The following is a 21411-nucleotide window of genomic DNA, read 5'->3' as shown; positions in this document are numbered from 1 at the left end:
TGCCTGGCATCCTCATAAGAAGAGAAGAGAAACAGACACACACACAAGCAGGAAGACCTTATGAAGATGGAGATGGATATGGAGTGGTGCATCACAAGCCAGAGAATGACAGGGATCGCCAGCAGCTACCGGAAACTGGAAGAGGCAGGGAAGCATCCCAGTTCTCCCATGATTTTGGACTCCTAGACTCCAGAACTGCTAGAGAATAAATTCCTATTTTTTAAGCCACTTAGTTTGTGATCATTTGTTATGGAATCCCTAGAAAACGAACGCATGCCTCTTTATAGTCACACCTGTCACTCCCCTGTCCACCCCACCATCCCCAACCCCTGGCAGCCATCATCTGTTTTCCATTTCTCTAATTTTGTCATTTTGGTAACGTTATATTAGTGGGATTACACATAAGAGATCTGTTAAGATTGGCTCTTTGCTCAACACAGTGACCTTGAAATCCATTCACATTGCAGGTATCTGTAATTGACTTTTTTTTTTTTTTTTTTTGCGGTACGCGGGCCTCTCACTGTTGTGGCCTCTCCCGTTGCGGAGCACAGGCTCCGGACGCGCAGGCCTAGCGGCCATGGCTCTCGGGCTTAGTTGCTCCGCGGCATGTGGGATCTTCCCGGACCAGGGCACGAACCCGTGTCTCCTGCATCGGCAAGCGGATTCTCAACCACTGCGCCACCAGGGAAGCCCTGTAATTGACTTTTTAGCTGAGTAATAGTCCATGGTGTGGCTGTACCACAGTCCGTTTTACCATTCACCTATTGAGGGACATTTGGTGGTTTCCAAGTTTTGGTTATTACAAATCAAGCTGCTGCAAGCAGTTATGTACCTTTATTTGTGCAAACATGAGTTTTCATTTCTCTGGAGTAAGTGCCCAGGACAGCAATTTGAGGCCATATGATAAGTGTATGTTTAGTTTTTCAAAGAAATGGCCACACTGTTTTCCAAAGTTGACGGTGTACCTTGTTATATACCCACCAGCAACAGCAACGTATGAGATTCAGATTCTCCACATCCTCACTAGCATTTCATGTTGATGCTGTTATTTAGCTGATCTAATAGGTATGTAGTATAACCCATATGGTTTTTAAACCTGCATTTCCCTAACAGCTAGTGATGTTGAACATTTTCCCATGTGCTTTTTTGCCATCCACATACCCTTTTCAGTGAAATGCCTCTTAATGTCTTTTGCCCATTTTCTAATTGGGTTTTTTTTAAATGTTGAGTTTAAGAGTTCTTCATATAGGGCTTCCCTGGTGGCGCAGTGGTTGAGAGTCCGCCTGCCGATGCAGGGGACACGGGTTCGTGCCCCGGTCCGGGAAGATCCCACATGCCGCGGAGCGGCTGGTCCCGTGAGCCGCGGCTGCTGAGCCTGCGCGTCCGGAGCCTGTGCTCCGCAACGGGAGAGGCCAAAAGAGTTCTTCATATAATGTAGATACTAGTCCTTTGTCAGATATGTGGTTTACAAATATTTTCTCACAGTCTGTAGCTTGTCTTAACTGGGTCTTTCTCTTCAGTCTGTAGCTTGTCTTAACTGGGTCTTTCTCTTCAGTCTGTAGCTTGTCTTAACTGGGTCTTTCTCTTAACAGAGTCTTAAGGCTCTTAACAGAGCCCTTCACAGAACGAAAGTTTTTAATTTGATGTCCAGTCTACCAGGTTTTTCTTTTATGGGTTGTGTTATTGGTGTCATATCTAAGAACTCTTCACCAAATCCTAGGTCCTGAAAATTTGGTCCATGTTGTTTTCTAAACATTGTATGGTTTTATGTTTTACATTTAAATCTGTGATCCATTTGCACTCAACTTTTGTGTAGGTGTGAGGTTGAGCTTCTGTTTTTTTGTCTGTAAGTAATTTCTCCATGGCTTTGTTTACTTAGATCCTTTTTACTCTGAAATTAAAGTACATCTTTTTTTCTAGTTATTCCTCATTCTTCCTTATTTTGAGAGATGTATAATATCTCCTATGGCAATAAATATATATATAAGGGCTAGTGAAAATTTGGTGTCCAAGAAATAAATGTCTGTGGGGAGATTTTGATTATTTCTAACTTTTATTTAATGACTGACCAATGTAGTTTTTATAAATACACACCAATCTGGCGATTGCTAACAAAGTTCATGTGTCCCAGGAGTTGACCTGATGCAACCTTAGGAAGCTAGTACCCTTACCAGAGCAGGTGTCTATAAATCCAGACAGTCATGAGTGGTGTTTTTTTTTTTTTTTTTAATTATCAGGAAACTGTGTGTGAAACAAAGCAACATGTAAGAAAGAAGAAAACCTTTGAAAGGATAGGAAGTTAATATGACATCCAGGAAGCAGTTAGACCTCAGTTGAGAATGATCTGAGCAGCAGGAAGGGAAAGGGCTGAGCCCAGGTTGTTAGCTTTAGTCACCTCTGAGGATGAAGCCCTTTGTCTCCAACTGGGTTACCAGATGTCCTCCTAGTATCTATGGGAAGCTCCTTTCAGAATTTCTCTCAGTCACATAAGAAAATACTAATAATTATCATTCTTTAAAGTCATGCGTGCACACACAGGCATATACACACCGTTATCAAAAATGCCGACATGGGGCTTCCCTGGTGGCGCAGTGGTTGAGAGTCCGCCTGCCGATGCAGGGGACGCGGGTTCGAGCCCCGGTCCGGGAAGATCCCACATGCCGCGGAGAGGCTGGGCCCGTGAGCCATGGCCGCTGGGCCTGTGCGTCCGGAGCCTGTGCTCCACAACGGGAGAGGCCACAACAGTGAGAGGCCCGCGTACCGCAAAAAAAAAAAAAAAAAAAAAAATTGCGACATGCTAGTTGGATATTCCTGATTCACCATACCTGACTGAATGTGACTTTTGGCCGTTTTGTAAAAATCAGTGTGACTTTCATTAGGATATGCTGCTAGGGTAAATTTTTTTTTTAATTGGGGTTTAATTAAAAGAAAGAGAGAGGGAGAGACAGAGAGAGAGAGAGGAAGAAAAGAAAGAGGAAGATAAGAAGGAAAGAAGAGAGGAAGGAAGGAAGGGAGGGAGGGAGGAAGAAAGGGGGAAAGAAAGTCCAGGCTGCCTCCTTTGGGAAGTATGCATCCTTCCAAAGGGATTATCCTGAAAGAAGCAACCACTTTTTACTGTGTACCTTTGAGTATGTTTCTTTAAAATCCATAAACATTGCTTTATTTTGTTTTTCTTGAAAAGTGGTAATATTTAATTAAGCATACTTGGGGAAATTTCCCTGACTAAATTTTCTTATTCAAAAATGTTTCTTTCCAGGGACTTCCCTGGTGGTCCAGTGGTTAAGACTTCACCTTCCAATGCAGGGAGTGCGGGTTCGATCCCTGGTTGGGGAGCTAAGATCCCACATGCCTCAGGGCCCAAACACCAAAAAACAGAAAACAGAAGCAGTATTGTAACAAATTCAATAAAGACTTTAAAAATGGTCCACATCAAAAAGAAAAATCTTTAAAAACAAAGTGTTTCTTTCCAGATTTCAGTTCAACTGGACATCCCCCACTCCCCATATTATTTTTGGAGCTTCATAGGTTTTCCTTGGCCAGGAGAAGAACACTGTGGTACAGTGAAGAAATACGGGCAGGACATTTATATAAAGGGAGTGGATAACACACATTTATTTTGGCCCTTCCTTGAACTCCCACTGTAAAATATGGAAAAAGATTTTTTGAAAGATGTAAACTCACAAATTTTCTTCTAAAGCGGGTAGGAAAGAAAAGCAGCTTCATTTTGGAAGCTAAGCAGAGAAATTTCCATTTCCAGAAATAAGACACATGAGGGGATTCAGATCATCTTCCCCTTTGAAAGTGATAAAACGATGATTCAACTCTAAAGAAGCTTATTTTTAAATTATTGACTAGCTGACAGGATAAGTAATTATTAGGATGGACTGTAAGGCTGTAACCAGAGGGGTTAGCCAGGCACCAACAGCTTTTGTCCTGCGGGCAACCAGCTGAGCCAAGCAAAGATAAAACATGGGCTCTTAAAGTTTGGAGCCATGCAAAAGTGGGGCTTCACAGGAAGCCATGCCCTCAAGGTGCTGGTATCAGAAGGGTCCACACTCTTGGAAGAGTAGCTACTAAATAAACCCCACCCAACACACAGAATCAACTCGTGTACCTGGAAGAAAAGGGAATGTCCTAAATCTGGTAAGGGGCAGATACAAAACAAAGTGAGACAAAGACAAAACAAAAACCTACGGCAAAATCCTACCTATCGTTAAATGTTGAAATCTGCCCCTTTCGGATCAGAAGCAGGACAGGAACGATTGCTCTCAACTCTCCTCAGCATCACGGAGGTGCCAGCAGTGGAAGGTGTAAGACAAATAAGCATGAGCGTTGGGAAAGAAAGAACAAAACTGTCTCCTTGAAACTGAGCAGGACCCTATGGGGCTCCTGGGCACAGAAGCCTTTCTGTCCCCCATTTCTTGTTTCTAGGGAACAGACTGCAGCCTCCACGACCTTCCCTGGGTTCCAAAGGGCAGATTTGAACAGTTGCTAATCAAGGGAGGAGCAGCCAAGAAACCACCTGAGGCCAGATTAAAGGGACCACAGAAGCTCAAGAGGAAGATTACCTGAGACCAGATTAGAGGATTTCGGCCCTGCACACACCCCAATCTTATCAGCAACCCCGCCCTTGAACTATTGCTGTAAAACTCCTCATCAGATCTTCCTGGGTTGGGACACACAGTTTTTCGGGGCAAGAGCCTGCTGTGTTCCCCTTTGCCTGGCAAAGCAATAAAGCTGTTCTTTTCTACTTCACCCAAAACTCTTTCTCTGAGATTCGATTCCACACAGTGCACAGAGGCTGAATTTTCGGCATCATTCCAAGAAGGAAAAGAGTAAGGATGCTCCGACAGCCGCTTTCCAGCCTGGCCCCGCCGTAGACTCAGGCTGTGACCTTGGGCAGATTCTCGCTGGACTTCAGTTTCTTCACCTGTGAATTAGGATTAACAAAGCCCTAAACTGTGTTAGCTGGTTGTAAAACCAAAATGAATAAGAGCAACAAAAAGAGAATTGCAAAGATTTACGCACTATACAAAGATAGGATATTGTACGTATTACTTTTATCCCTGATATAGTTTTGTGTTTAGAGATTCATAGAGCAAGCGAAATAATGTGACCGATTTTGTAGCAATCATTGGTTCACCCGTATAATTTATTCACTCTGGGCAATTTTGTCCTTTGTATTCATTGGAAATAAAAGGCCCGCTGGAAAATCAAATGTCTTCATGGAAGAGTTGATGCAACAGTATTCTCCTAAATTTATTTAATAAAAGGCCGATTCCAAAGAGAATGAGAAAATACATTCTTAAAAATAAGAGTGTGACTGCAAAAGAATGTATTCCTTTGTGTACTTATCTGTGGGAGATTGCATCTTCATTATGCAAAAATGAAGAGCCCTCAGGTGTCCTCAAACAGAGGGAGATAACACAGGTGTGCCTGAGAAATACTGTAGATAAATGTGAATTCACTGTAGAAAGACAGTATGAGGCAAAACTTTGTTTAGGTTGAAGGACCCTAGCAAAAGAGATTTAAATCAGTGAAGCACCAAAGAATCTTATCACACTGAGATCGCCCCCTAAGGCCAACCTGAAGCAAAAGACTTTATAGGAGATTTATATCAAAGAAAAGCTTTTATCAGCTTTTTAGATAGCTTCGATTTAACTTGCAGTAACAATTGGATTCTCCTCCAACCCTGGGATTTTTCTTTTGTTTGAGAGAGAAGGAAAAGGGTAGGAGGAAGGGACTGGTGATGAAAATGTAATAGAGATGAGATGAGGCTTAAGAAATGTTTTATTTTATAACAATTTTAAAAAATATTGAGTTATGTCTCATGCCTATTTTAACAATAATTCCTTTAACTGGGAATTTATTACAAGCAAATATTATACTCATAACTATTCTTCAGATATCATATACACATTAAGCTGAGTACCATTAATAATTCAAAAGTCTTTCATTCCCTTTCATCCTATTGTCTAATACTTAAGATGTTAATGTGAAGAGAAATTGTGCAAATAGCATTCTCCTGTTACAATATTAAAATAATGGAGGGATATGCGCTCTCAACCCTTTTACAAAAATCATGAGCAGTCAAGTAGGAAATGAGAGCCATGTCAGTCATACTAGAATAATCCCTCCAATTGATTCTGGCCTCTTGTCAAGTGTTCACTTTTGCACAGAATGGTCCTTTCTCACATGTACATTTCTTTCTCCCTTCCCTTCTGCAGCCTGTCCCCAGATGCTTGTAAACAGTTGTGCCTACAAGTAAGCCAAGAAGCCTTCTCAAAAACATCGCACATGGTGCAGCAACTGGCCCCGCCTCCATCAGCAGATGCCAACAGCGTTTTGTTTCCTGTTCGTGAGATCCTTTGGTCATCAGTGAAATCTGTGTGAGATGTAACAACAAACTACAGTGACAAGGAATTATCTGATTTACATGATAAGTCACATGCCAGGAAGTTCTGTTGATCAGCTCCACTCTGTATTTCTCCGTAAGCAGCAAAATCATTAGTGATATGAAGTGTCACTTACACGTGGAAGAATTACCACAGGAAAAAAAATCTGCTCCACTTGAGTAATGTGATGGCCACTTGACCAGTTCAGACCTTGGGGTGTAGCTAGGTGCTTCCCACTCCTTCACTCTTCAAGTAGATTATAGAATCGTTCTCTCATGCCAGAATGGGGAGCCTTGCGTGGCTGGATGAAAAATCTGATGGGTTTACAAATCAGTTTGCTTATTACTCACCGGAACCCTCTATCCGGATACACTGTGGCCCACGAGGGCTTTGAATATTTCAATCCACATAGATGGAATGGTGCTTCAGAGCCTGGCAACATTTCGCAATGCATGCCTTGCAAAATCTCTGCTTTTATGCAAATGAAAGACCCTCCGCTTTACCCCTACTATCAACTTAATTAGCCAGATTTCTCTGAAAGCTAGCTTGCTGCCTCCAAGCTAATGAAGACTCGCCACACTCTTTCTTTCCAAGATTGTGCTTAATAAACAGAAAGTGGAGAAGGTAACGAGGAGAAATCGGAAGTAGCTGCAGTACAAGCAGGAGTGAAGGAGAGCTGATTTTCCCCCAGCCGGCAAGGATGTCCCTGCTCATGTATTCACAGAAGGTGGGTATTTAAAAAGAAATGTGGATTTTGCTTTCACCTAATGAAGCTTTGCTATTTTTAAAGGATCACACTGTGATCTTTTAACGCCATGGTTGCGTTAAAAGATAATGGTCGCTGGCGTTCTGTGTGTTATTTTTAGCAGGAAGCCTAACACAAAACCTAAGTTAGGCAGCGGATCCTCCTGCCTCCCGAGGGCCTCATTAAAATGAGATGTGTCCCTCCGGAGGCTAGCTCAGTAAGCAATGTTTAAATTTCTTGATCAGGCTGCACCGAGTTGCCATACAAGAAATGGTTTTGAGAACAAATCCTCTGTCAGGCTGTGGCCCACACCTTAACAGGAAAATCCCAGTTACTTAAAATGTCAGGGAGGAAATGGTCTTTGAATGAAAGACGTTTAGAATTTTCATCGTTCTAATTAGGAAATAAGAAGGTATCTACTCAGCTAGAAAGTAACCGCCCCATCAAATTATACTCTCCTTTGAATAAGCCAATATCAGCTTAATAGCGTTTTGCCAAATAACGAAGTCGTGAATATTAATCTTCATTTTGAACCCAGGTTGAGTATTAACTGTTTCAAATAGAAAAAGCTGGGATTCTGAGAATAAGGCCTGTTTTAAACTAGTCAAAATTGTTTTTATAACTGGCAAGTAGGCACACCTGTGATAAAACATTGCTCAGTTCCTCCGTGCTATTTCAATATCCTAAGTAATTTTCATTGCTGAAAGCATTCCCAGAATCTCCTCATGAATAAGTCCCTAAAATACCAAATAAGTAAAAATTATTCTACGATGAATGCAATATTCCATTTCCGGCTGTCGAAATGCAGATTATTTTATCCGCCTGTGGCGGTGTGAGGCTTCGGGCCTATCGGCCCATCTCTCCATCTCCCATTTTTCCATTCCTGTGTGAGCCTGGGAGCCCCATTGCTTTGTAGATGAAGACGAACCAAGGCCCACCTCAAGATGCCGACCCTAAACCTACAACTGTAAGGACATCTGTGTCATAGATGGTAGCTCAGCTGGAGGCCAGGCTGCCAAGACTTTTTCTTAGGGTTTTCTGTACATCTGAGGTTCTCTGCCAACACATGGTCTGGTTTGCTAACATGCTGCCCTTTCTTCTGAAGATGACATCTATTTAAAACCGCCGACTTTCCCAGCTGGTTCAATTTTTTTTTTTAAACTGTCTTGGATGACAAGCAGTCCCACAATAGAGATCACATTATCGATGGAGTGACCCAGATCAACAGAAGGCTGGAAAAGTCTTCATGAGCTGAGTTTGATCTAGACATTGAGCTGAGTCTATTAGTCCAGCTTGTGAATTGATAGCTACTTGACCCCCGAGGTCAACATCCTTGTGTTTCAGTCAGATCTGCTCCCGAGCCCTCCAGATGGGTTGGTGGTGACGCCAGGCTATTGCCATAAGAATAATTCAGAACTGCCGTCTGCTTGGGAATAAATGATTTCATAGCAAAAGCAGTGTGCTTACATTGGGGGTAAGTAACTCCTGGGGATAACCATTTGTACCCTATTGCCAAGGCTGATTTTACAGTTTGAAAAGCACCTTGCAAGCAAGTAAAGATGTAATTATGGGATATAGTGTTAGTGCTTTGTTTAATAAGAACCTCACTTAAACTTTTAAATTGACAGCTATGGTGTTTTTTTAATGATCTACTTTTTTGTTTGTTTATTATAAAACTAAGTTAAAAATAAAAGGCTAATGAGAAAAAAAAAAAAAAGTGATGTGCTTAAAGATTCCTGAACTGGACGAATCCTAGTCCAGATGAACAGCAGCCCCAGGAAGGCACATGAGAAAAAGGCGTTGAATAGAGCAGACCCAGGGCAGCCTGGACCCCACTTAGTGACGTGGCCAGGTTCACCAGTGACAGATGACCACAGCGTGTCGATTAGGTCATGCCCAGGGCCGGTTTTCAAGGTGCGCCTCTGTATTTCTCCAGGAAACTTCGACTTCAGGAAGGAATTAGACTGTATATGTATAGTCTAATATCAAAACATGTCACATTTATTTTAGGTGCTTTGCAGAGCCAGACCACATTAATCTACTCATTCAACCAACACATTTGCCTACGACAGGGCAGGCACTGGAACAAGATGCAGGATATGAATTTGACACATTCGTCATCAAAACATCCCTCAAGGTCCCGGGGCTCCGGACATAAGGTAAGTGTGGACTGAACTGAATTGCTGACTGTGTACTTCCACTTATGTGCACCATGCCTCACTCACCTGCTGAGTATTGAGGGGAAGAGAGTTCACGTGGGTGGTCCTGTCCCCACCTCACAAGAAGTTTGGGTGGGTCTGAAGCCCAGTGGTCTGGTCAGGACCAGAGATTAAAAGCAGATGTGTATTCCTGAACTCCATCTGTAATTCAGGTTATCTGACTGTCTTGAGAAATAACACACAGCTCAGTAATTTAGCCCAGAAACATAACACCCCACCTGGCCAAATTGCCTTTCAAGTATATTTTTATTACCATCAGGACACGAAGTCTAGGCCCTGTCTTCAGACAAGGAAAGGAAAATCTTCCATTCCTACCCTCAAGGTCAGACAGAAGACACCCAGGTACAAGTATGATTGAAGAAAATGATTTAACATAAGTGAAGAGAGAAACGCTGCATGGCGGAAATATTCTGCACCAGGCAAGCGCAGAAAATCTTCTCCCTTGAAATTCTTAGGATTTCATTAATTCTTACTCTGTGCCCCCCTCCACATGTATTCCACATAAATACACGTATTCATGTATGAATACAGAGTGGCTAAATCTCTATTTCATATACATTACTGTTAGCTCTTTGGTATTCACAGAATGGGTTTTCCCAATTCCAAAATTTTACATTATTTATATTTACCAACTTCCTTCCATGGTCCCCAGGCCTGTCGTCTGGGCATTTCGGGGGCTATTGATGTTCTGTCCGAGTCTGCCCTCCCAGAACCCACAGACGGGGGCTTAAACAACAGACACATACTTCTCACGGTTCTGGAGGCCAGGAGTCCAAGATCAAGGTGCCGGCATGTGGGTCCTGGTGATGGCTCTCTTCTGGTGCAGAGAAGTGTCTTCTCACCTGGAGGAAGGGGCAGGGGGCTCTCTGGGGTCTCTTTATAAGGGCACCGATCCCAGCATGGGGGTCCACCCTCATGACCTCATCACCTCCTCATCACCGTCACCTTGGGGATTAGGTTTCCACATATGAATCTGGGGGACCCAGACACTCAGTCCATAGCAGGCGGCTTTGCAGTGTCCTCTTCGCTGCAGCCCTGACAGCCCACGGATCCTCATTCAGTGTCCGGGGTGAACATCGCCACGGGTGTTCTCAGCTACAGGCCCTTAAAGCACAAAATGGCTTTGGGCCCTTCGGGGACACACGGGGCTTCCAGCCACAGACCACTGTCCACCAGCAGCTTCAGTGGAGCCGGGAGGCCAGCACCACGTGCCACAGCCCTGTCCCCCAGAATCACAGTTCGTCTGCCTGAGAAGAACGAGCAGAAATGGGAACCCCACTAATAAGGGAGAGATTTTTCCAGATCCCGTGTGTCAGTCGTCCTGCGGCCCGTGCTGAGGCTCGCCAAGGACGCTGACTTAGAAGTAGGTAAAGTAAGTTAGGGCACACATTGACTCCTGCTAAGTCGCGTCGGGAACGGAGGCAGAGTGACCGATGGCCCCTGCACAGCCGCTTGGAACCTGATTTCCACTCCTGTGTTTTCACCTGCTCACATTCAGAATCCAGGGGATGCTACTTAACACAGAGAAGAAGAAGGGACCCCACGCGCGGGACAGACTTCTGATTAAAGATGGCTTTTCAGGAGGTTCTCTGGGGGCTTTGTGCCTGGCGTGTGTCTCCGTATTTTCACTTCTCGAAGGACCACAGAAAACGAGCCCCAGGGAAACCCACCCAGTGTCCACATCCTGTCCCGGATTGACAGTTCCCACCTCCTGCACCCCTGATTCAAGTCTGTGAATTCAAGACCACAAGACGTAGGTGCTTTCTGGTCCAGGTCCTGCTCTGGAAGAAAAGTCAGTTTGCAGATATATGTGCAGAATGCAAAGGGTGTTTCCGTGGGTACACTGACCAGTGTCAGCCTGTCAGAGGGGCCGTCGGTCCACTTCATCTGAGCAGCTCCGTCTCCCCGCCCCCTCCACTAGACCACCGGTCTAACCCCGCTGCCCCCAGCAGGCGTATTCATTAGCGGGCTCACCTTCAGTGAGCACGTCACCGCCACCCCCTGGGTGTGACCCACAGAGACAGCCGTATTCGTCCACTGCATCTCCAGCAACCACAGCGGTTCTTGGCGTGTAGTAGGAATCCAGTAACTACTGTTGAATGAATGTGTGAATATTTACACTGACTGATTACAGTGGGAGAGAACAAACAAACAAAAGGAGGAAATGAAATGTTCACTTTGAATTCTTGAAATTTCATTTTCTAAATCTATAGCAAGTATTATGTTACAGTTTTTAAAGCTTTGAGAATGACAAATCCTAGATGTAAATAACCCTTAATCCAAAAGGTGACCCTTTCTGGAAACGCTCTTGGGCTAAAGAAGGGGAGAGGGGACAGTTTGAGGAGCTCTCAGCTGCACCCCCAATCTCTTCCTCACCTCAGAAACACAGCCATGCACATGGCGTCCTGAAGCCCATCTCAAAATTTCTCTTCCCTCCAATGCAAGAAGGAGAGACACTTACACACAGGAGGGATTCGGGTCTGTGCTTCCAGATGTGTCCACGAAGACCACTCAGCCTTTGAAACTCCCACCCTGGGAGCCACTGACCCTGGGCCCCTGAGGCTTTCGGGACATTGCTGGGCGTGTGACCACAAGTGAGTGCTAACGGCCCTGTGACCGTGAAGTTACCAGGAAGCTGCTGGCAGGTGAAGGAGCCTTCCTTCCTGGGGTGAAGACCAGGTGCCCGTGTCATTAATGTGGGTCAGTTTTCCTTTACGCTCCATCTGGAAAACTGTGCCTCGTTGAGGACAACTAGGTTTTCTGGGTCGGTTGTGTTGGGAAAAGCTTTGTAGGGGAGGAAGAGTTGAAAGATCAACAAAGGAAAGGTTCTGGGAGAGGTGAGGACTCTATGTTTTGTTATTGTTCTGTGACCCCCAAACAGCACTGGGTGCAGGGGCCTTGGCAAGGCCCAGAGTGTGGGTTCATGAAGCCCAGCAGCCAGAGGAAGCAGTTAAAGCCGTGGGTCAGAGGAGGTGACACCAGCAGCCCCACGGGTCACAGGTCATCTCTGGGTTCTATGTAACAGCTACACATTGCAAAATAGGAAGAACAAAAAGATGAACGTTTGGCAGAGGGGACACAAAATCACAATCTCCTCCCCTAAAGGCAGCAAGATAAATGGCCACTGGGACCTAATAGTCTGCGATGGTTTGTAGGGATCGATCTGGGAAACAAACACACAGAAACAAAAACTTGGGCAAGTTGGGAGTTAGGGGTTCAGTTAATGGGTGGTATTTACCAGAAGCACGGCCACAGTGCACTCAGTGGCCTGATTTCACTGGAACTGATGCGTGAAAACTGAGCCTGCTGTAAGCTTCTCCTGCCCTGTCAGCCAGTTGCCCCGTCTCTGTGTCCCAGGTCACCCAGCCCTCCAGAACTTACAGACACAACTGTCTGCCCTCCTAAGGCCAGGGGTGTCCCCAGGGCTGCTGACATAAGCCCTGGTGGTTTTTAGGGAAGCTCTTCTCTTTTCCAGAGTAAACTATGGAAGCATCCAGAACAATAGAAGGTCAGGGGCAATGCATGTGAACATACTCCATCACTTGGTCAGTTAACCAGGGGGAGTGGTCTGCTGTGTAACTACCACAGATCACTGCAGACCAGGATCACTCTGCAGACTGGGATCACACTGTAGATCGTAAACCCACACAAGAATCAGGTGAAACGACTGGGGTGAGACAGTAGTTCAGGACTTCTTTACATCAGCATCTTGCCGGTAACTCAGCAAGTTACCTAAACTAAGCTGACTTTCCTCCTGGGGTTAAGATGAGTCTTAGATACACTTACGGGTGTGAAGCATGTACCATAGCACCAGGCTCGTGTACGTACGCTAGAGATGTGAATTACTAGTTAGGAGGGAGATACAGGAGGTCTTTAGAGTGAGGGAAAAGGGCTTGTCCAGGACTGCTGGACCCACACCCCACTCCGTCCCCTGTGCTGCTGGCACCAGGACCACACATGAGCAAGTGGTAAGAATTAAACCCACGGCTTGCCACGCTGTGCAGTCACTGCTGCTGCTGAGGCCCTCGTCTAGCCGTGGGTTTGAGGACAGACTGCAGCTGCACAGAGGGGCCCCTAAGCCGTCTCGTCCTCCCCAGCTTGAGCCCTGCCCGGGAGCAAAACGGGTCGCAGGCGTCGATCACCACCAGGCACCACGTGTCGGAGTCCTCACTCACTCTGGTTCACGTGTCTCTCCTTGCTTCTCTGCATCCTCCTCCTCCTAATGTCCTAGGGAGCCTCCAGGGCTTTTCTTTGGGGCTCTGATTTCTCACAAGATTGATAGAGTGGGGTATTCCAGACAGTGATAGCCTTGGTTAAATAAGTGTTACTGAATTATTTCCTTCTACTTTCGAAGTGCTTTGTAAAATGTGAGCTCATTTCTCCATTCTGTCACCATAAACAGAAGGCAGTGAGCCTAATCAAACATTCCTTTAATGTTTGCAGACCATTCAATATCTTGGGCCATCGTTTCTAATATAAATCTCATCAACGTTTAAATTAAATATAGAGCAGGAGTTTATTCTAGGAAGAATCAACCCGGGGATACACACTCGATGTGGTTTCTGAGATCAGTCCAAAACATGACCTATTTTTCTTGAGATTTTGTTCTTGCTTCTAACTGTGGAAGGTGACAAACAAGCGAGCATGTGGGCTGATGGACGATTCTGACCAGTTGAATCTGGTTCATTCGAACACATGTTTGTTTCATCTCAGCCCTTAAACATGTAAGAGTCAGCCCCTCGCTGAAGGTCTGTGACTCAGAGCAGGACAACTTTTTATGTGGCTTTGTATCCAGCGCGTGCCAAAGGAACGATAGGCAAGACAGACAGCTTTTCTCTTCAGATAATTATAAAGAATCTTTAAATAACCCTCACTGCAGAGCCTTGATCGACATCTTGTCTATTTGCAAACTTTTGTTTGAACAGTCAAAACTGCCACCTAAGCAGCGCTGCAGGTATGTGCCCACAGCTGTTCACATCTGATATGGACTAAGCCTGGGTTATCACTGTGGGCTGTAAGTCAGCATCTAAGACATGACATTTGGAGCAGACATTGCGTGATGGTTGTGATAAGGCTCTGGAACCTTCTCTCCCTCTCTGAGTGCAGAAATGTTTGTGTAAAATCAGATCAAATAAAAGGTCTCTCTCCCTGGTCCCTCGGCCAAATCATCTTTCACTTAGTGCAGTTAAACAAATATTGGCCTAGCTCTGTAAGATTTGACCTTTCCAGTGTGCTCTGTGAGTTTATCCTTTGTTTAAAAAAAAACGCATTTTGAACTCATGGTTTTGCCTCTCTGAGGAGTTTATTCTCTGCCAATCTTCATGAGTGACTCATGTCCTGTTATTTAGGTTTGGATGGAAAGCAAGACAGAGAAATAGGTTGCTGTCCCAAGTTGCCATGATGCCTGAAAAGCACCCACATATCGAGACACCTGGCACACAGAGAACCCACCAGAATCTCTCTAGCTTGAGATTGAATCAAAGTCCCCAAAAGGAATCTCATCAGCATTCAGGTCCAGAACACATGATCTGGGGGCAGTCTTGGCTCCCAGACCAGCCCTGCTGCTTGTCCAGGGGCCTCGGCTGGGATGCAGATTCTCAAGGCTCAGCTGCCTTCTTGGGAAAATCAGGATGGTGACTATCTCCTCATAAGGTGGCTGTGAAAATAAGTAAGGTGGTTGCCACAGTACTGGGAAGGCCAGGAACAGTGCCAGGTGACCCTTGAACAACACGGACCCCATACTGTGCCCACCCACTGAGCAGCAGAAATCCACCTGTCACTTTACAGTCGGGGCCTCTGTATCCTCAGTTCCATGTCCGTGGATTCAACCAACCTTGAATCATGTAGTCCTAGTATTTATTTATTGAAAAAAATCCGTGCGTAAGTGGACCCCACAGTTCAAACTCATATTGTTCAAGGGTCAACTGTGTTAGATTCTGCCTTGTTTATTTAGAGTCAAGCAAATTGAGACCCAGAAAGGTTGTGCTTGACCCCAGTAGCACACGTAGTTCATTTCAGTCCCAGGTTCTTTGCATGGACTGACCAACATCTGGGATGTGAAGGGAATGTGGATGTGACACCCCAGGATATACCACTTTGGCACATGGATCATTTTGAGCTGAAGGCGATTGATTGAGTGAGAGTCAACAGCTGCTGAAAGCAGCTTTCCAGGAGCTTCCCTCATCTGACTAAAGGCAGAAACTTCTGAAAATGAGACCGCCATAAATTCCATCTCTGGGTCGGGGGAGGTTTGGGCCACAAAAAAGACAGAAAGTCGGCATTGAAATGAGTCTTCACAAACAAACCTTACTAAAATAACTCTTATCTTCCACTAGTTTCCCCCTGTATTTACCTTCCCACAATTTACTACCCCTAGAGGCCAACCCCCACTTCCTTTGTCTGGTCATTATTCCACAATTCATTGCCCTTTGTTAAAATGGTATATAAGCCTCTGAGCCTAACCACTTCTTTGCATTTTCACTTCTTTTCTGTGAAGTCCTCTGTGCATGTAAAAAGTATTAACACCAATAAAAATCTGCATGCATTTTCTCCTGTTACTTTGTCTTCTGTCAGTTTAATTAACAAGGCCCCAGGAAAAAACCTAAGAGGGTAGAGGGAGAGTTCCCCCCCCCCCACAGTGAAACTCAGAGACTCTGGGGTGAGCAGGGTGGGGCAGACCTGGCCCCCTCTTCCCTTAACCGTCTCCCGATCCAGGCGGATCTCTGTTGACGCCATGTGTTCTTCTAGCCACAAGGCCTCTGCACTTGTGAGCGACCTCTGCCCCTTGACTGCATCTCCAAATCCAACCCCTTCCATGGCATCCTGTGGGCCAGAGTTTAGTAGGAGAAACGAGAGGCCGTCAGCAGCCTAGCCAGGGCTTTCTGCTCCATTCCCTTCCCCAAGGCCATGGCTGTGCTGTTCCCAAGACTGTAATGCCTGGAACGCCTCTCTGTTGCACCCACCCCCTCCCTCCAGGAGTCGGTTTAAATGCCGTCTCCTCCGTCTTCCTCGGACACCCCAGTCAGGGTCAGAACCCCTGTCACGCAGCTGGGGGTTCCCTGTGCTTTTCCTTCAATATAGTTATAATATACACTTGAGTGTTTTCACTTATCAAAAAAAAATCTTTCTGAGAGATAACTGCAGATGCAAGAAGGGCTCTCTGACCTTCCCCTGAAGCAGGTCGTGAGACCCTCACGTGAGAGGTGTCCTCCCTCTACCCGGAGGAAAGGAGCATCCTTGTCTCCAGGAAGGAGGGTTGTGGAGAGGAAGCTGAATGAACAGGACTTTCCAAGTCCCACCAGTTCACCTGAGCTCAGATTCTTTGTCCTATCACATCTTTCTTCATTAAGCCCAGTATAAAAAGTCTCAGGTTAAACCATTTCTTTGAGTCTTCATCTCCTTTTGGAGGCTCCCGTGTCCCATAAAACTTACATTAAATAAATGTTATGTTTTTCTCCTGTCAGTCTGTCTTTCGTCAGTCCAATTTACAGGGTTCCAGCCAGAGAACCCAGGAGACTAGTAGGAAAAACCGTTTTTTCCTTCCCTACAATATCAAGTGAAAAACAAGATAATCCATGCAGTGTTGTGTAAACCAGATTATATTAAATTTGCAACATAACACGAATGACCACAATCTGGAAGAGAAAAGCCCCAATGTCGGAGAACAGCGGCCTCTTGTGGGTTGTGGGCGGCGGGTGAGTTTTGCTTCCTTCCTCATGACTCTTTGTGTTTTCTAGATGCTCCCAACGACTGTGAGAGAGACACCTGTGTCAGCGGCCTGGGTCAGCCCGTCCCAGGCTGCGGCCTCACCGTCCACGTGACCTGCTGGAGGCCCGCAGATCTCTGGGCTGCCATAATGAAATGACCTGCACGAGCGCCAAGCACACGCCGGGAGCTCTGCTCTGATGGAACCAAAAGCAGAGAGGAGGCCTGGGACCACCAGGGGTAAGGTGCGTGCGGGAGGCGGGCTCGTTCTCTGCAAGCAGCTCCGCCTGCAGTCACTGAAGCCAGCAGTTTATCTGAAATGCAAAGGAGATGACAGAGTGCCCCACCCCCCGAGAAAGTCCTGCCTTGGTGCCACCTGTTAACTGATTTCCAGTGAGACAGGACTGCAGTCCTGGGCGGTCGGTCTGCCAGGGCCTGCTTGGTTGGCATGAGGCTTACTCTGTTGTCTGTAGAGCCAGCTTTGCAGTCATGGTGAGCACGACAAACGGGAGCATAGGTGAAGCATTGAGGATGGTGAGCCAGCGATTGGTTTCTCTTCTCCCCGTCCCCTGGGATGATACAGAGCAGAGAAGCCAAGGCCAAGGCCTCCACAGATGTGGGTCGGCGTGGGGAGGGAGCCTGGTCTCCCCTGCCCACCTGCTCAATCGCAAGCATCGTGCAGGCAGCTGGGGAAGGACAAGCACTGCCTGAGACTCGTGCTAACGGAGCTGTGTGCTAGGGAAGGAGCAGGTGCAATCTGTCCTGGCTGGGAACACAGCCTTTGTGCACGCTCTCAATGGAGTAGGACTCCCAGAACGTCCCCACGATCCCAGAGCACCTCATGCCATGATGGAGAGCAAATCCACACTGTGTCAGTTTTCTAGACGACCTCCGTGGTGAGAGGTTTAGGGTGCATCTCCTTTAACTACTGAATCGGGGCAGAGAGCTCTCAGAAATCACGCTGAGAGCAGAACTTGAGAAGCCAGGCAAAGCAGAAGGAAGAAGGCTTTATTCTGACTGACATCCAGAGCCTGGCGCCCCGCCACCCAGCCCCTGTGTGAGGTAGATGCTCGCAGCTGCAGCCAGCCGTGCTGGTTTCTTTTCAGTTCCTTCCCTAGAGCCGCTCTAATAGGAGAAGAGCACCCCGTCTGTGAGCCCTGCCCACCTGCGCACACGTCTCCCTGGCAGCCCTGAGTCCTGTGCAGTCGCTGGTTAGTTTAATTGAATGATAAAGGATGTGGGTGTGAATTAATTCTACAGGCAGGTAGGGCTAAGGGATGGATTATATGGAGAAGAGAGTCTTTTTAGTGCAAATTTTGGTCCACTCAGGACGCATAACTCGTAGCAGGACCAGTAACCTCAGCAGGGCCGCTTCCTCCTGGAACCTCTGGTCTATCAGGGACTCCCCTTGACGTCCACGGTAGGAAGGAGACCGTGGACCAGGGGATGAGCTCAGACCCAAAGCCACACGCTCTCTGGTTCTTATCCATGAAATAAGCTGCTGCCTCACTTACCTCCAGAACATCCTTTGAACTCTAAGAGGAGAGATTTTACTTGTTCTCTCTGGGATGCTAATCTCTCTGGGACTGCTGAGAGGACAATGCGAGGACAGGAAAAGTGCACTGGAACAGAAGGGACTAACCCTCAAGCCCGGAGGTGGGAGGTGGGTCTGCTTCACTTACTGGCCCAGGATCTTGGCCCCGTCCTTCCTCTGGGTGTGCCGGGCTAGACGGTGAGTGAGAGGGCTGTGCGTGCTGAGGCCACGGGTGTTCTTGGAACGGCCTGCACGTGAGGGAGGGATCCATGCGGTGAACCAAGATGGCTGGGCCTTGGGCTTCCCTGATGGCTCAATGGTTGAGAGTCCGCCTGCCGATGCAGGGGACACGGGTTCGTGCCCCGGTCCGGGAGGATCCCACATGCCGCGGAGCGGCTGGGCCCGTGAGCCATGGCCGCTGGGCCTGCACGTCCGGAGCCTGTGCTTCGCAACGGGAGAGGCCACAACAGTGAGAGGCCTGCATATCACACACACACAAAAAAAAGATGGCTGGGCCAGGGAGGCGCCTCCCACCCGAAGGCTGCTTTACAGATGGGCGAGAAAGTGGAGTCGTGAACGTCACTGTGACGCACATTTATTGTTAATGTTGTTCTGGCAAACGCTGTGCTGCAGACGCTCCCACCCTCCCACTGCTCCTGCCAGAACGTGTAGTTTGAAAGGACACTTTCAGACCCCTCCTTCCACAGAATTCACCTCTGGAGACTGAGCCCCATCCCGAGAAGGCATGGTCCACTGGGCAACAAGGAAGCACGCTCACCTGTGCTTCATTCATATGGAAAATGCGGTGAAACAGAAATGAAAGCTTCCTCTCCCATCTTCTGTCTCCAGACGCCACCGGTAGACAAGGAGTAACCATAGTAACAGATGCCTGGAGAATGGAGCAGGAGGGGGTGAGGAAGACCCGGAAAGTGACCCCCCTCGGCCCTGGGGCCCCGTGTCCTCAGGAAAGTCTCACCTCCCTTCTCTCACCTGGATTTTGGTGGAAGATGTTTTCCTCTTTCTCCCAAAATTACCAGGAAGAGAAATAGAAAAACCACCTTACCAATATAGACTATACTGAATACAGAGAAAATGCAGAAGTGAAGCCATGCCTTACACACAGACAAATTCCCTCAGACTGAGAGATTCACCTCAGTTTTAAAGATAGAGTGGAAGTTTGCTAAAAAAAAAAAAAACAAAACCCAGTATTGACTGCAAGTGTTTCCAATGACATCAAATAAAAATCAGACCATTGGGGTCATTTCAGAAATAGACCTCTCGCCGCGGTGCTGAGGACGACGTCAGGTCTGATGAGAGAACCTCGGCCCGAGCCGTCCTGCCTCTCCCGGGCCAGGAGGAAAGGCTCTCCCTGCGGAGAGGCCTTGAGAAACCACCCTTCCTAAGGGACACCCCTTATAAACAGGAATTTTTTTTTTTAATTACAAAATGTCGGGAAGTACAATCTGCCGAGGAGGCAAGACGTTCCAGGTGGCAGGGAATGGATTTGCTCCTCAGAACGATGTGCCGGAAAGGACATGAGGTAGGAGGCAGGACTGGCCTCGGGGATGGTTTTCTGGGGCTCAGGACCAGGCTTCCCCCCACCCCCGAGGCTCTGCCCGGACCTCGGTTGAACTCGAGAAAGTGGAAAACACAGCGTCCCCAGCGAGGCCGCCAGCAGAAGCCAGCGCGCCCTGCGCTGCTTTCCTGAACGTTTGCCCAGGCTGCACTTCCAAGGGCGTTTTGGCCACAAGAACTGCGCTCAGCTTTGGCCTGTTCACCTTGAGTGGACAGAGAAGCGTCTCAGCCCCAGATTCTGAGGCCACAGGAGCTGCCAAGAAGCAGGGAGCGTCTGTTCCTGCTTGCAAGATCAGACCTTCTGAGTAAATATTTGTGTCCTTTGGTTAATTGCATAAAGTATCCATCTTTGTCACTGAGCGGGAGGCAGGCATGTTTGTTGATTCCTGCTGTCAATCCATAGGCAACAGGAAATGTTGCAAAATCATTTTAAAAACTCAGTGAGAATAGAATAGAGTGAAACTTTCTCCTAAGGAAAAAAATTGCTAAATAACTTTTGACCCCTTTAAAAAATAATGGAAGATAATAAAAGAGGCAAAAGGGATTGTTCTGTGTAACCAGCAGTGAGTAGGCCGGCAATTTGATTATAAAACTACATGCTTGGAACAATAAAGGCTACTGTTCTTTTAGCATTTAAAAAAAAAATTTTCTGGATGTGAACAGCTAAGAGTTGACCATTGCTTCTCCATTCCAAATCACATCCCTTAATATGGGCAGAGGATTGTGGACCTTCATTATCTACATGTAGCCTACTGAAAATCAACGTTTTGGGTTTTTGTTTCCGAAAAACAGAAGTACTCATTTTATTTGACTTGATGAAAAGTGGCATGATTGAGCTCAGAGACCTTGATTACAATCCTAGCTGTGCAACCTTCAGCATTTACCTGCCAGCTTTCTTTCACGTTCTGCTTCCTCACTGTAAATGAAGAGGTAAAGGAACCAAATTCTCTGTAGCACAAAGAAGTGATGATATGGGTACATGGGTAGATTAATAAATAAGAAAACAGTAGATTAGATAACAATGGTAGGTAGAATGATGATAGATTCGATAGATAGTTGATAGGGATAGATGATGGACCCATGGATAATAGACGATACATTAGATATAGAGAGAGATGATAAATAGGTGACAGACAGATGATAGACACAATGTAACAGACAACAGATGACGGAGATAGACACATAATAGACACATAGATGGTAGATGATAGAGAAAACAGAGATCATAGATCAACAGAT

At 46.5% G+C, this 21411-nt stretch overlaps 1 long non-coding RNA gene across 1 annotated transcript in view; it reads left to right on the top strand.

Annotated features, from left to right (window-relative positions):
- The window catches only part of LOC136793857 (uncharacterized), a 134431-nt gene that overhangs the window by 103598 nt on the left and 9422 nt on the right, over positions 1 to 21411 (top strand). The window contains exons 3-5 of the long non-coding RNA XR_010839876.1: positions 6228 to 7122; positions 9151 to 9299; positions 17096 to 17303. This is a non-coding gene — a long non-coding RNA (uncharacterized lncRNA). The remainder of the gene's footprint in view (positions 1 to 6227; positions 7123 to 9150; positions 9300 to 17095; positions 17304 to 21411) is intronic.

Source organism: Kogia breviceps, chromosome 3 (genome assembly GCF_026419965.1).
Source record: "Kogia breviceps isolate mKogBre1 chromosome 3, mKogBre1 haplotype 1, whole genome shotgun sequence".
NCBI classification, from domain to species: domain Eukaryota; kingdom Metazoa; phylum Chordata; class Mammalia; order Artiodactyla; family Physeteridae; genus Kogia; species Kogia breviceps.
Note: the sequence above shows the minus strand (reverse complement) of the source record. Positions and strands in the feature narration are given on the sequence as shown.